The sequence below is a fragment of the Manis pentadactyla genome, chromosome 3, assembly GCF_030020395.1.
Source record: "Manis pentadactyla isolate mManPen7 chromosome 3, mManPen7.hap1, whole genome shotgun sequence".
Lineage (NCBI taxonomy): Eukaryota > Metazoa > Chordata > Mammalia > Pholidota > Manidae > Manis > Manis pentadactyla.
In genome coordinates, this window is record NC_080021.1 from 152,113,734 (window position 1) to 152,128,397 (window position 14,664).

The window sequence follows — 14,664 nt, forward strand, 5'->3', positions numbered from 1 at the left end:
CATCTTAGACAGCAAAGACTTATACAGAAAAATTGCAAATTATGCCAAAGGCAGTAAAAAGAGATGAAATGATGTGCTGGAGAATGACAGGGTGCAGTGCAGTCAGGAAAACATTCTCTCAAGTGACAGCTGAGCAGTGGTGATGACAAGAAAACTCCCCTCCATATGAAAGCTGGAACATGAGAATTCCACATAGTGGGAACAGCATATGCAAAGGCCCTGGAGTATGCATGAGCTCAGTGAGATGGAGGCTGTGAGGCCCATTGTACAGTGCTTTCCACTGCATCCCAGCTCCACTGGTGTGGCATGAAATAGGCATACAGGGGCAAGGTTATTTAGGTTTAACAGGATAAACAGCTTGCATTTTATTCTGGAGCAAATGGGCCATCATTGGAGGGCCTAAAGCAGAGAAGTGATATGACCTAATTCACACTGTTAAAAGCTCAGTCCGGCTGCAATATGGAAAATGGTGTTAAAAAGTGGCAAAGGCAATAATGCATGATAAGAGAGCAAGAGTAGAAGTAGAGAAAATAGAAGACTGATACAGAACACTGATAGAATGGTCATAGTAATAGGAGTAGAATTGATAATTATAAAAGTAGCATTGGTATAATATCTGTAATAATAGTAATATAGTATTACCTTTGTTAGATTCAAATTTGTGGAAATCAGTTTTCACGAAGCCTACTTAAATTCTTGTATCAAAATCCTAATTTTGTCATTGATGTTGTTCTGTTAACAAAAATCAAACTTAAATAAACAGATTGTTTCCCCATTCAGCCCAGGAAGGACCTAGACTTTGCAGAGCTGTGCTTTGTGGTTGTGGAGGGTGTTCAGCTGCACGGAATCAGGCTTTTCCTGTTACTTGATCACTTCACAGAACCAGCCTCTCGGGGCTGCACATTGTCCTTTGGATCATGCCATCAGTTCCCGTGGAGAGATCACACCTGAGGGCTTTGTGGGCCAAGCCGCAGGGGCCGCAGTGTCTTTGGGGCTGCTGGTCTGTGTTGCAGCCACGCCCTGTGCGTTGCCAGGGACCTTGTGCTGCCGAAGCACATTGGAGGCTTGTGCCAAAAGCATTGCTTACCACATTCACCTGCTACAACGTATTATTTAAAGCTGTTCAGAGGCAGTGATTTCCCAAGTTGACACATATGTAAATGCGGGAGATGATTTTGTCCTAAAGTCTCCTTCCAGAAGCAGTACAGTAGTTCTCCCTTATCTGCGGTTTCGCTCTCCGGGTTGCGGTTACCTGTCAGCCGTAGTCTGGAAGCGCATACCGCATCCTCCGGACATACCATCAGAACGCCAATAGTAACCTAAAACTACATCATTCACCTCACGTCAGAAGGTCAATAGTAGCCTAATGCCACGTCACAATGCCTGTGTCATCACCTTACTTCATCTCGTCACATAGCCATTTTATGATCTCCTATCACAAAAAGGGTGAGTTATGGTACCCTCAAGATATTTTGAGAGAGACCACATTCACAAAATTTTTATTACAGCATGTTGTTATATGACTATTCTATTTTGTGATTAGTTATGGTTATTAATCTCTTACTGTGTCTAATTTATAAATAAAACTACCACAGGTATGTATGGATTAGAAAAAAACAGAGTATATGTAGGGTTCAGTCCTATCTGGTTTCAGGCATCCATCCACTAGGGCTGTGGGAACGTAACTCCTGCGGATGGCTCGGTGGGGGAGGGGAAGACTGTAACAGATCTGAGTCATTCTGATTTTCTGTGCCCACTGGCAGAGTGAGCATAGCTGCTGGATATCTCATTAAATGAATGTCCTGAATAAAGTCACAAGAGAGAGAGATTGCCCCCTAAGAATATTTTAAATCAATGCTATTTTGTACAAGAGCAAAGTCTGTCTCTTCAGCCAGTCTTTCATTTTAAAGTGAGACTGCATAGATCACATTTATTTTTGATTTCTGTTGTGTTGCAAGATGAGTTTATATTTCATAGCATATCAAATCAGTAAACTTATGAGGCATTAATATGTCACCTAATAGAATCCCATTACAGACTCTACAAAATTAGTAAACGAATCCAGATTTCAACCCAGAATTACTCTTACAGTGTTGAACCAATTTGGCTAGATACAGTTAAGGAAAGGCCACCAGAATATAGGTAAAGGAGGCACAAAGAGCATAAGCAGGAAGAGCTCTGGCACCTTTGCCTTCTTTATGCTGAAGATTTCAAATTTAGAGGTGTGAAACAATAAGGGCTGGCGAGTGTGTCATTACCTGAAGTTCAAGGTCTGTTTGAAGGTCTTTGCATTTAGATGAAGTCTTATATTCTGCTGTTACCTTTAAAACCCTACAAAGAAGTGATAATTTTGAGGTATTTTCCTTCATTTGCATTTCTCTGGGAAGCCAAGTATCTCAGACTATTTTAAAAGCTTTTTATGTCATTGGAAAGAAAAAGTAGTTTAAAAAGGACACAGTGTTCATACAAATACTAATTATCACCTATTAATATAAAGCACAATCTACATTGTAAGAAATTTTCAACATAGGAAATTTGGTATTCTTCTAAGGAGCCAAAAAAGTTCAATTAAAATTTTATTCCTGGCATGACCTAGATACCACTCTACGAATTCTTTTTAGTAGACTAATCCTGCAATGGGTAGACTACAGACTTCTGTTTTGTTTTTTTCTTCCCCTAAAAATGTTGTTTTTCTCTCCGTCTCTCCCATTCTCTTTTTTCTTACCTTCTCTCCCTTTTTAAATTTACTTCAAATCCTAAAAATGTTTTTGTAAAAGTTTCAATGAGTTCAAATTCCTATCTTTGCTCCCAGTAAAAAAACCCATACATTTGTTGCTGTTTAATGCTGGGTATTTTTAATGTAAACATTTAAAGTTGTATTGACCCTTTCATAAACTATCTGTATTAGAGTCAATATAGACTTGGATAAAAGATATTAAATTTAGGAGTAAAAGCAGGTAGTTATAATAATGTATCCCCTTGGCTAACAGGCATGGCTAGATTTATAGTATATTTACTCTTTCACTCATTCAAGACAGCACTTCTTTATTGTTTGCTCTGGTAAATGGAACGCCGTGGATAAAAAGATGAGTATGACAAATTCTTGCCCTCCAGGAACTCATATTCTGGCCAATATCTTCTTCTGAAGGTGATTTTGAAGATTATAAAAATAACTTAGAATTTCTTTAAAAGAATAAAAATATTCAGTGTAAATGTAGAATATTATTTTTTAATATTATTGACTGTATTCCCTATGCTTAGTTTGCATTCCCATGACTTATTTATTTTATAACTGAAAGTTTGTACCTTTTTATCCCTTTCACCTATTCTACCACCCTCCTCCTCTATGACAACCACCAGTTTGTTCCCTGTATTTATGTCTATTTCTGCTTTGTTCATTTGTTTATTTTTTTAGATTCCACACATAAGTGAAATCAAATGGTGTTTGTCTTCCTGTATTTGACTTGTTACACTTAGCATAATATCTTCCAAGTCCATCCATGTTGTTAGAAATGGCAAGATTTCATTCTTTTTTTTTTAATGGCTGGGTAATATTCCATTCTATATATGTGCAACATCTTTATGCATTCATTCAGCAGTGGATGCTTAGGCTGCTTCCATATCTTGGCTGATGTAAATGCTGCACTTAACATAGTGGTACATTTGTCTTTTGAAATACTGATTTTATTTTCTTCAGGTAAATTCCCAGAAGTAGAATTACTGGGTTGTATGGTATTTCTGTTTTTAATTTTTTGATGACCCTTCATACTGTTTTATAGTAGCTGAACCAATTTATCTTCCCACCAGCCGTGCACAAGGGTCGCCCTTTCTCCACATCTTCACTAATACTTGTTATTTCTTGTCTTTTGATTAGTAGCCATTCTGACTGGTATGAGGTGATTCCTCATTGTGGTTTTGATTCGCATTTCCCTGATGATTAGTGATGTGGAGCATTTTTCCTGTGCCCTTTGTCTATCTGTATATCATCTTTGGAAAAATGTCTATTCAGGTTGTCTGCCCGTTTTTAAATTGTATTGTTTGTTTTTTTGTTTGTTTTTTGGTGTTGCGTTGTATGAGTTCTTTATATATTTTGGATATTAACCCCTTATTAGATATCATTTGAATTTATCTCCTCCCATTCAGTAGGTTGCCTTTTCATTTTATCGATGGTTTCCTTTGCTGTGCAGAAACTTTTGGACCCACTTGTTTTGCTTGTTTCCCTTGCCTGGTAGACACAGCCAGAAAAAAGTTGTTAATGTCAATGTTTAGGAGTTAACTGCCTGTGTTTTCTAGAAATTTTTTTTTTTTAGTTTACAAAATACATTTTCAGTACAAAATCTGGAACAGTTGCAAAATGTGTTCATCAGTTCCAGCGAGAGATCAACTTTAAGTTTATGTAATGAATTTCAAGATGCACTAAATTATTCCTGAGTTATATTTAGATGCTATAAAATACTTCACTTCAGTTTATCCTTGACAAAAGGATGAAACCTTACAAATGAATGAATTCTTATATAGGAAATGTTGGAGGAAATGTTGGGAATAAATTCAACAGGCTGCTCTTATTAATTCCACTTTCTAAATATAATAAAATCCTTCTTTTAACAAAGATCTAAATAGGTAAAGCTGTCTTTGAAAATTACAGTTCATGGGACTCTATGGTGGTGCTATAATAGTTTCAATGTATACATTTTGTATTTGGTATATTTAAGGACTTGGGGTCCATAAATTATATGAAAATATATTTTCCTCATCTCCATTTAAATGAAAAGAAAAAAGACCATCAGTAAATTACTTATTCTTAGAAATGCATAGTATGTTACCAATCTAAGGAGTGAATAACTATATTATGTTTCTTGTGGAATTATATTCTGAGTTTGTATTAAAGGAAATAGGCAAATATTTCTGTAATCATTATAATCACTGTTCTAATTCATGACTTTTGATGTAGGAAGATGACTTTTTAAAATTATTAAAGTATCATTGATAACCAATCTTATAATGGTTTCAAATACGCAGCACAGTGGTTCAACGTTCACCATACTAATCCTCATCCCCTCCAGTGTGGTCACTGTCCATCAACGTTGTAAGATGTTATAGTCATTAACGGTATTCTCTGTGCTGACTACTGTCCCTGTGACCAACCTATATTGTGACTCCACATTATTGTGCCCCTTAATCCCTTCCCCAAGTGGGCCATCCGCAGGCCGCGTGCTGCAGGAAGGAACCTCGGGGTGTGTGTCAGCGAGGGGGACAGAGTATCTGGGGCTCCCAAGAGTTCCCAACCTGTTGGGCTGAGGGTGGGCTGGAGAGGTATCATCCACCTGTCCTTCCTCCTGAGCAGTGAGCTCCGTCTAACCCTTGCCCCCTGGGGCCCCTCCCCATCTAACCCTTGCCCCCTGGGGCCCCTCCCACCCTTGGGAAGTCTTTCAAACTGCCCACTTTGCTTTTGGCTGTACTCCACAAGCAGCTGGAATCTCAGCCTCCCCGAGTGTTCCGCCTGTCTCTGTTGTCCAGCCCCGCTCATCTCCAGAGCACCGTGCAATGTGGGCTTGTGCTCCCAGAGCAGATCTCCAGGGCCAGGCATTCAGCCATCCTGGGCTCCTACACTCTCCTGCTCTGTTCCTCTTCCTCCCGCCTGTGGGCTGGTGTAGGCAGAAGATTTGGGTCCCGCTGTTGCTGGGCAGCTGCGTCTGGGGAGGTCTCTCCCTGCGCACTAGCTGAAGCACTAGGAGAAACCTCAGCCTGGGCGGGGGAGGGTTCTTGACTCTGGACAAGAAAGAATTCCCGAACAGATTGGACGAGTATAGGTAAGGAAGGAATTCATTAAAACTAGAGTAGTAGGGAATGGTAGCTGCCCTCTAGGCAGCTGAGAACAGGGAGAGATCCAGGACGAGCCCCTGAAAGATGATACCGGGGTTCTTGTTTACAGAGTTGAAGAATGAACTTCGCACACACTCAAGGTAATCAAGCAAGAAAGAGGCTTTTTATTGTTAGAAAGAAGTAAAGATACAGAACTAGACATATACTGGGAGAGGCAAGGCTGCTGTTTACGGGCTTCGGTCTAGGGATTTTATGCCTGTTGCATTGGTGAGGGAGTGAAACTGTTTCTGTAGGTTCCTGTCAATGCCAGCTGTATTTTAGCCAATCATACTAAAGGTCATTTTTATTTTTACCTAGTATGTCTGGGTCAAGCTATATGAGCTACAGTGACTAAATAGTCAATAAAAATGGTTCTTTATAAGGGAGGTTCAGTGAAAACCTTCTTATACATTGTCCCATTGTTTCAGCTGCAAGTCTCTTGGTTTTCACATTCCCAAGGTCCTTAGTAAGCAGCTCCTTTGTCCTTCCCAGGGCCCTTATCTTGTTCTAACTGGACAGGGGCTGCCGCCCTTCCCTTCCCTGTCTCACCGTCAGATCTCAGCTTTGCCACTTTACCCTTTTCTGTAAGGTCTTCTCTTCTTCCCCGGATGTAAGGTAGCCAGGTCTGCAGTCTTCTGGTCGTTTGCAGGTTTAGTTGTATTTGCTGTATTTTTATAGTTTACGTGTTCTGGGGAGGAGGTTTCTGCCTTGCCTTCTTACTCTGTCATCTTTTTCCTTGGGAATCTTGGCAACGAACTTTTGATTTAAGAGCATACAAAGAAGACTTTGAATAGGTCAAGATGATGAATTAGGGCATGTCAAAACCACAGAGCCTAATTGTACCTATTTCCTGTAGAGCTCAGAATCAATCTGTTTCAACATTTAGCAACTTTTACGTAGTGGTTTTTTTTTTTTCTTTTGCACAAAGCTTACTGTAGTGAAAAACATACTGGCATATTGTGAGCAATTTTTGAGCATTCTAGTTAGGTAATTGTTATGTGAAGAGATATATTATCCTGCCTCTGTCCTGAGGGAACTTAATTAAGTTTGTTAGGTTTTTTTTTTGTTCAAAAGCAATCAAGGGTCTTTTTATTCATCAGACCACAGTTAGGATTCTAAGGGAAACCAAAATCGAGTGGAATTATAAATGTGCTAAAAGAAAGTAACTGCCAACCTAGAATTCTACACCCACTGAAATATTTCTCAGGAGAGCTCACAGTATAACTTTACAAATTCAAAATTCAAAAACAACTAAAAATACATAATGCATTGTTTGGCCTTCATGTATATATGTGGATAAAATTTTATTTAAAAATAAGGAAATAATAAACACAAAATTGGGGGGTAGTGGTTACCTCTGAAGTATAGGGGTCAGAGGTAGGGAGGGGTGTATAGAGGAAGGTGAATTAGTTAATCTTCTATTTCTTGGGTTGAATGGGAACAGTCACAGGTGCACAATTTATAAAAACAAATGAATTAGAAAATAAAAGTAGACCATGCACGACCATGTGCTGCAGTAATGATGACTGTTCTTGTGATGTAGGATTATACGTAATCCCATTTGGTACACCTGAGTTTCTGAAGGTAACACCAGGGTGGAAAAAGAACTGAAATCTAGTCTCAGACCAAAGGTCCCTGTGTTGTAATTGGTCCTGCTATGCTGCCTCCCACCCACCTGAAACATACAGTTTCCTCTTTCTGGTCCTTAAAAATCTCATTCAACTTTTGGGTTCTCATTGGTTTAAGAGTATTTACTTTTATTTTATTTATTTATTTATTTTTTTTATTGAAGGGTAGTTGACAACAGTATTACATTACATTAGTATCAGGTGTACAACACAGTGATTCAACATTTATATACATGATAATTCTAGGTACCAGCTATCACCATACCAAGTTGTTACAATATTTTGACTATATTCCTTAAGCTATACATTACATCCCAGTTACTTTTTTATTTTACAATTGGAAGTGTGTTTATATATACATATATATATATATATATTTTTTTGTGAGGGCATCTCTCATATTTATTGATCAAATAGTTGTTAACAACAATAAATTTCTGTATAGGGGGGTCAATACTCAATGCACAATCATTAATCCACCCCAAGCCTAATTTTCGTCAGTCTCCAATCTTCTGATGCATAATGAACAAATTCTTACATGGAGTACAAATTCTTACATAGTGAATAAGTTACATGGTGAACAGTGCAAGGGCAGTCATCACAGAAGCTTTTGGTTTTGTTCATGCATTATGAACTATAAACAGTCAGTTCAAATATGAATATTCATTTGATTTTTAAACTTGATTTATATGTGGATACTACATTTCTCTATTATTATTATTTTTAATAAAATGCTGAAGTGGTAGGTAGATACGAGATAAAGGTAGAAAACAGAGTTTAGTGTTGTAAGAGAGCAAATGTAGATGATCAGGTGTGTGCCTGTAGACTATGTGTTAATCCGAGCTAGACGAGGGCAATAAACACCCTTGTATGCAGAAGATTTCTCTCAGAACATGAGGGGGGAGGTTCTAAGCCTCACCTCTGATGCTCCCCATTTTCTCACCTGATGGCCCCCTGCGACTGTGCCTGTCTTAGGTTGTTCCTCCCTTGAGGAATCTTACCTGTCTCTGGCTAACCAGTCATCTTCCGGGGCCATACAGGGAAATGTTAAGTTGGTAAGTGAGAGAGAAGCCTTATTGTTTGAAAAGGTTAGCTTTTTACTTATTTGCATATTGGAAGAATTATGATACTCGGTAAATTCGACATGTGGCACGAGTTCTATTTAAAGGTTGTGATTAGGTAGGAAGAAGAAAAGCTATAGAAGTAGCAGGCAGAAGAAAACCTGGGAAGATTGATTATTTCTTTGATATATCTTCTTGTAGAGTAACTTCAGCATGGATAGGTTTTAAACTACTAATTAAATTGTGCACACACATTAACATAATAGGAATATAGTTACCTAACCAAAGCATACCTGTAATTACCAGCCATCTCCAGTGAAACCAAGAAAACCAGTTAGGCACCTTAGGCATTTGTGAAAACTTATCTATGATATGGTGGATATTGTCCAACTGAACTTAAATAGTCTGAGAGAATTCAGATAAATTAGAACAACCCATTCCTGGGGACTGTTCATATCCCATATGTTCTTTTAACAATAAATAGTCTGTGGTTGTAAGATTTTGGAGTGCTACAATTTGCACTTCTCCTTATTCTTGGTTGAGTTCCAACAGTATAGATCCAGTCCAATTTGTTGTTTTACTGTATGCACAGGCCAGCTTAGATATCTCCTTCATTCCCATGGCAAGTCCAGGAACTGGTGGGATGAGTGCATCTACAGCTGTAGCAGTGCGTGGATCTTTTTTGGGGTTTTTTTTGCTGATCATCTTCTGGCATGAGTCTTCCCGAGAGTGCTGATGTTGGAAGTTCTTTTTCATATCATATCTTAGTTCATTTTCGGGGTAGCCAAATTAGGCTTTGATCCTCTGTATAAACACAAACAGACCCTTTGCCTACACTTTTATATGCCCTTTATATCATTGTGTAGAACTCATTGGAGGTCACCACATAGGAACTGCTTTTTTTTTTTTTTTAATCATTAATCTACACTTACATGACGAATACTTTGTTTACTAGGTTCTCCCCTATACCAGGTCCACCCCACAAACTCCTTTACAGTCACTGTCCATCAGCGTAGCAAACTGTTGTAGAATCACTACTTGTCTTCTCTGTGTTGTACAGCCCTCCCCTTTCTCCCAACCCGCTATGGATGCTAATCTTAATACCCCTCTTTTTCTGCCCCCCCTTATCCCTCCCTACCCACCCATCCTCCCCAGTCCCTTTCCCTTTGGTACCTGTTAGTCCATTCTTGAGTTCTGTGATTCTGTTGCTGTTTTGTTCCTTCAGTTTTTCCTTTGTTCTTATATTCCACAGATGAGTGGAATCATTTGGTATTTCTCTTTCTCTGCTTGGCTTGTTTCACTGAGCATAATACCCTCCAGCTCCATCCATGTTGCTGCAAATGGTTGGATTTGCCCTTTTCTTATGGCTGAGTAGTATTCCATTGTGTATATGTACCACATCTTCTTTATCCATTCATCTATCGACGGACATTTAGGTTGCTTCCAATTCTTGGCTATTGTAAATAGTGCTGCGATAAACATAGGGGTACATTGGTCTTTCTCATACTTGATTGCTGCATTCTTAGGGTAAATTCCTAGGAGTGCAATTCCTGGGTCAAATGGTATGTCTGTTTTGAGCATTTTGATGTACCTCCATACTGCTTTCCACAATGGTTGAACAAGTTTACATTCCCACCAGCAGTGTAGGAGGGTTCCCCTTTCTCCACAGCCTCGCCAACATTTGTTGTTGTTTGTCTTTTGGATGGCAGCCATCCTTACTGGTGTGAGGTGATACCTCATTGTAGTTTTAATTTGCATTTCTCTGATAATTAGTGATGTGGAACATCTTTTCATGTGTCTGTTGGCCATCTGTATTTCTTTTTTGGAGAACCGTCTGTTCAGTTCCTTTGCCCATTTTTTAATTGGGTTATTTGTTTTTTGTTTGTTGAGGCTCTTTATATATTCTGGACGTCAAGCCTTTATCGGATGTGTCATTTTCAAAGATATTCTCCCATACTGTAGGGTTCCTTTTTGTTCTATTGATGGTGTCTTTTGCTGTACAGAAGCTTTTCAGCTTAATATAGTCCCACTTGTTCATTTTTGCTGTTGTTTTCCTTGCCTGGGAAGATATGTTCAAGAAGAGGTCACTCATGTTTATGTCTAAGAGGTTTTTGCCTATGTTTTCTTCCAAGAGTTTAATGGTTTCCTGACTTTCAGGTCTTTGATCCATTTTGAGTTTACTTTTGTATATGGGGTTAGACAATGGTCCAGTTTCATTCTCCTACATGTAGCTGTCCAGTTTTGCCAGCACCATCTGTTGAAGAGACTGTCATTTCGCCGTTGTATGTCCATGGCTCCTTTATCAAATATTAATTGACCATATATGTCTGGGTTAATGTCTGGATTGTCTAGTCTGTTCCATTGGTCTGCAGCTCTGTTCATGTGGCAGTACCAAATTGTCTTCATTACTATGGCTTTATAATAGAGCTTGAAGTTGGGGAGTGAGATTCCCCCTACTTTATTCTTCTTTCTCAGGATTGCTTTGGCTATTCGGGGTCTTTGATGGTTCCATATGAATTTTTGAATTATTTGTTCCAGTTCATTGAAGAGTGTTGCTGGTAGTTTCATAGGGATTGCATCAAATCTGTATATTGCTTTGGGCAGGATGGCCATTTTGACGATATTAATTCTTCCTAGCCATGAGCATGGGATGCGTTTCCATCTGTTAGTGTCCCCTTTAATTTCTTTTTAAGAGTGACTTGTAGTTTTCAGAATATAAGTCTTTCACTTCTTTGGTTAGGTTTATTCCTAGGTATTTTATTTTTTTTGATGCAATTGTGAATGGAGTTGTTTTCCTGATTTCTCTTTCTGTTGGTTCATTGTTGGTATATAGGAAAGCCACAGATTTCTGTGTGTTGATTTTGTGTCCTGCAACTTTGCTGTATTCCGATATCAGTTCTAGTAGTTCTGGGGTGGAGTCTTTAGGGTTTTTTATGTACAGTATCATGTCATCTGCAAATAGTGACAGTTTAACTTCTTTGCCAATCTGGATTCCTTGTATTTTTTTGTTTTGTCTGATTGCCGTGGCTAGGACCTCCAGTACTATGTTAAATAACAGTGGGGAGAGTGGGCATCCCTGTCTAGTTCCCGATCTCAGGAAAAGCTTTCAGCTTCTTGCTGTTCAATATAGTGTTGGCTGTGGGTTTTTCATAGATGGCCTTTATTATGTTGAGGTACTTGCCCTCTATTCCCATTTTGCTGAGAGTTTTTATCATGAATGGATGTTGAACTTTGTCAAATGCTTTTTCAGCATCTATGGAGATGATCATGTGGTTTTTGTCTTTCTTTTTGTTGATGTGGTGGATGATATTGATGGACTTCCGAATGTTGTGCCATCCTTGCATCCCTGGGATGAATCCCACTTGGTCATGGTGTACGATGGTTTTGATGTGTTTTTGAATTCGGTTTGCTAAAATTTTGTTGAGTATTTTTGCGTCTACGTTCATCAGGGATATTGGTCTGTACTTTTCTTTTTTGGTGGTGTCTTTGCCTGGTTTTGGTATTAGGGTGATGTTAGCTTCATAGAATGAGTTTGGGAGTATCCCCTCCTCTTCTATTTCTTGGAAAACTTTAAGGAGAATGGGTATTATGTCTTCCCTGTATGTCTGATAAAATTCCGAGGTAAATCCATCTGGCCCGGGGGTTTTGTTCTTTGGTAGTTTTTTGATTACCACTTCAATTTCGTTGCTGGTAATTGGTCTATTTAGATTTTCTGTTTCTTTTTGGGTCAGTCTTGGAAGGTTGTATTTTTCTAGGAAGTTGTCCATTTCTCCTAGGTTTCCCAGCTTGTTAGTATATAGGTTTTCATAGTAGTCTCTAATAATTCTTTGTATTTCTGCGGGGTCCGTTGTGATTTTTCCTTTCTTGTTTCTGATACTGTTGATTTGTGTTGACTCTCTTTTCCTCTTAATAAGTCTGGCTAGAGGCTTATCTATTTTGTTTATTTTCTCGAAGAACCAGCTCTTGGTTTCATTGATTTTTGCTATTGTTTTATTCTTCTCAATTTTATTTATTTCTTCTCTGATCTTTATTATGTCCCTCCTTCTGCTGACCTTAGGCCTCATCTGTTCTTCTTTTTCCAATTTCGATAATTGTGACATTAGACCGTTCATTTGGGATTGCTCTTCCTTTTTTAAATATGCTTGGATTGCTATATACTTTCCTCTTAAGACTGCTTTTGCTGTGTCCCACAGAAGTTGGGGCTTAGTGTTGTTGTTGTCATTTGTTTCCATATATTGCTGGATCTCCATTTTGATTTGGTCATTGATCCATTGATTATTTAGGAGCGTGTTGTTTAGCCTCCATGTGTTTGTGAGCCTTTTTGCTTTCTTTGAACAGTTTATTTCTAGTTTAATGCCTTTGTGGTCTGAAAAGTTGGTTGGTAGGGTTTCAATCTTTTGGAATTTACTGAGGCTCTTTTTGTGTCCTAGTATGTGGTCTATTCTGGAGAATGTTCCATGTGCACGAGAAGAATGTGTATCCTGTTGCTTTTGGATGTAGAGTTCTGTAGATGTCTATTAGGTCCATCTGTTCTAGTGTGTTGTTCAGTGCCTCTGTGTCCTTACTTATTTTCTGTCTGGTGGATCTGTCCTTTGGAGTGAGTGGTGTGTTGAAGTCTCCTAGAATGAATGCATTGCATTCTATTTCCTCCTTTAGTTCTGTTAATATTTGTTTCAGGTATGTTGGTGCTCCTGTATTGGGTGCATATATATTTATAATGGTTATATCCTCTTGATGGACTGAGCCCTTTATCATTATGTAATGTCCTTCTTTGTCTTTTGTTACTTTCTTTATTTTGAAGTCTGTTTTGTCTGATACCAGAATTGCAACACCTGCTTTCTTCTCTCTGTTGTTTGCTTGAAATATCTTTTTCCATCCCTTGACTTTAAGTCTGTGCACATCTTTGGGTTTGAGGTGAGTCTCTTGTAAGCAGCATATGGATGGATCTTGCTTTTTTATCCATTCTATTACTCTGTGTCTTTTGATTGGTGCATTCAGTCCATTTACATTTAGGGTGATTATTGAAAGGTATGAATTTATTGCTACTGCAGACTTTAAGTTTGTGGTTACCAAAGGTTTAGGGTTAGCTTCTTTACTATCTTACTGTCTAACTTAACTCGCTTGTTGAGCTATTATAAACACAGTCTGATGATTCTTTATTTCTCTCCCTTCTTATTCCTCCTCCTCCCTTCTTCATATGTTGGGTGTTTTGTTCTGTGCTCTTTTTAGGAGTGCTCCCATCTAGAGCAGTCCCTGTAGGATGCCCTGTAGAGGTGGTTTGTGGGAGGCAAATTCCCTCAACTTTTGCTTGTCTGGGAATTGTTTAATCCCTCCTTCATATTTAAATGATATTCGTGCTGGATACAGTAGTCTTGGTTCGAGGCCCTTCTGTTTCATTGCATTAAGTATATCATGCCATTCTCTTCTGGCCTGTAGGGTTTCTGTTGAGAAGTCTGATGATAGCCTGATGGGTTTTCCTTTGTAGGTAACCTTTTTTTTCTCTCTGGCTGCCTGTAATACTTTGTCCTTGTCTTTGATCTTTGCCATTTTAATTATTATGTGTCTTGGTGTTGCCCTCCTTGGATCCCTTGTCATGGGAGTTCTGTGTACCTCTGTGGTCTGAGAGACCATTCTTCCCCTAGTTTGGGGAAATTTTCAGCAATTATTTCTTCAAAGACATTTTCTATCCCCTTTTCTCTCTCTACTTCTTCTGGAATACCTATGATTCTTATATTGTTCCTTTTCATTTGGTCACTCAGCTCTCTTAAAATTCTTTCATTCCTGGAGATCCTTTTATCTCTCTCTGCATCAGCTTCTCTGTGTTCCTGTTCTCTGTTTTCTAGTCCATTAATGGTCTCTTGCATCTCGTCCAGTCTGTTTTGAAGTCCTTCCAGAGCTTGTTTTATTTCTGAATTCTCCTTCCTTAGTTCTTGCATATTTCTCTGCAAGTCCATCAGCATGGTTATGACTTTTGTTTTGAATTCTTTTTCAGGAAGACTGGCTAAATCTATCTCCCCAGATTCCTTCTCAGGGGAAGATGTAGCAGATGCCGAAGCTGTCTGGGTTAGTCTTGTCTGGATCATATTTTTTTGCCTTTTCATGTTGACAGGTGC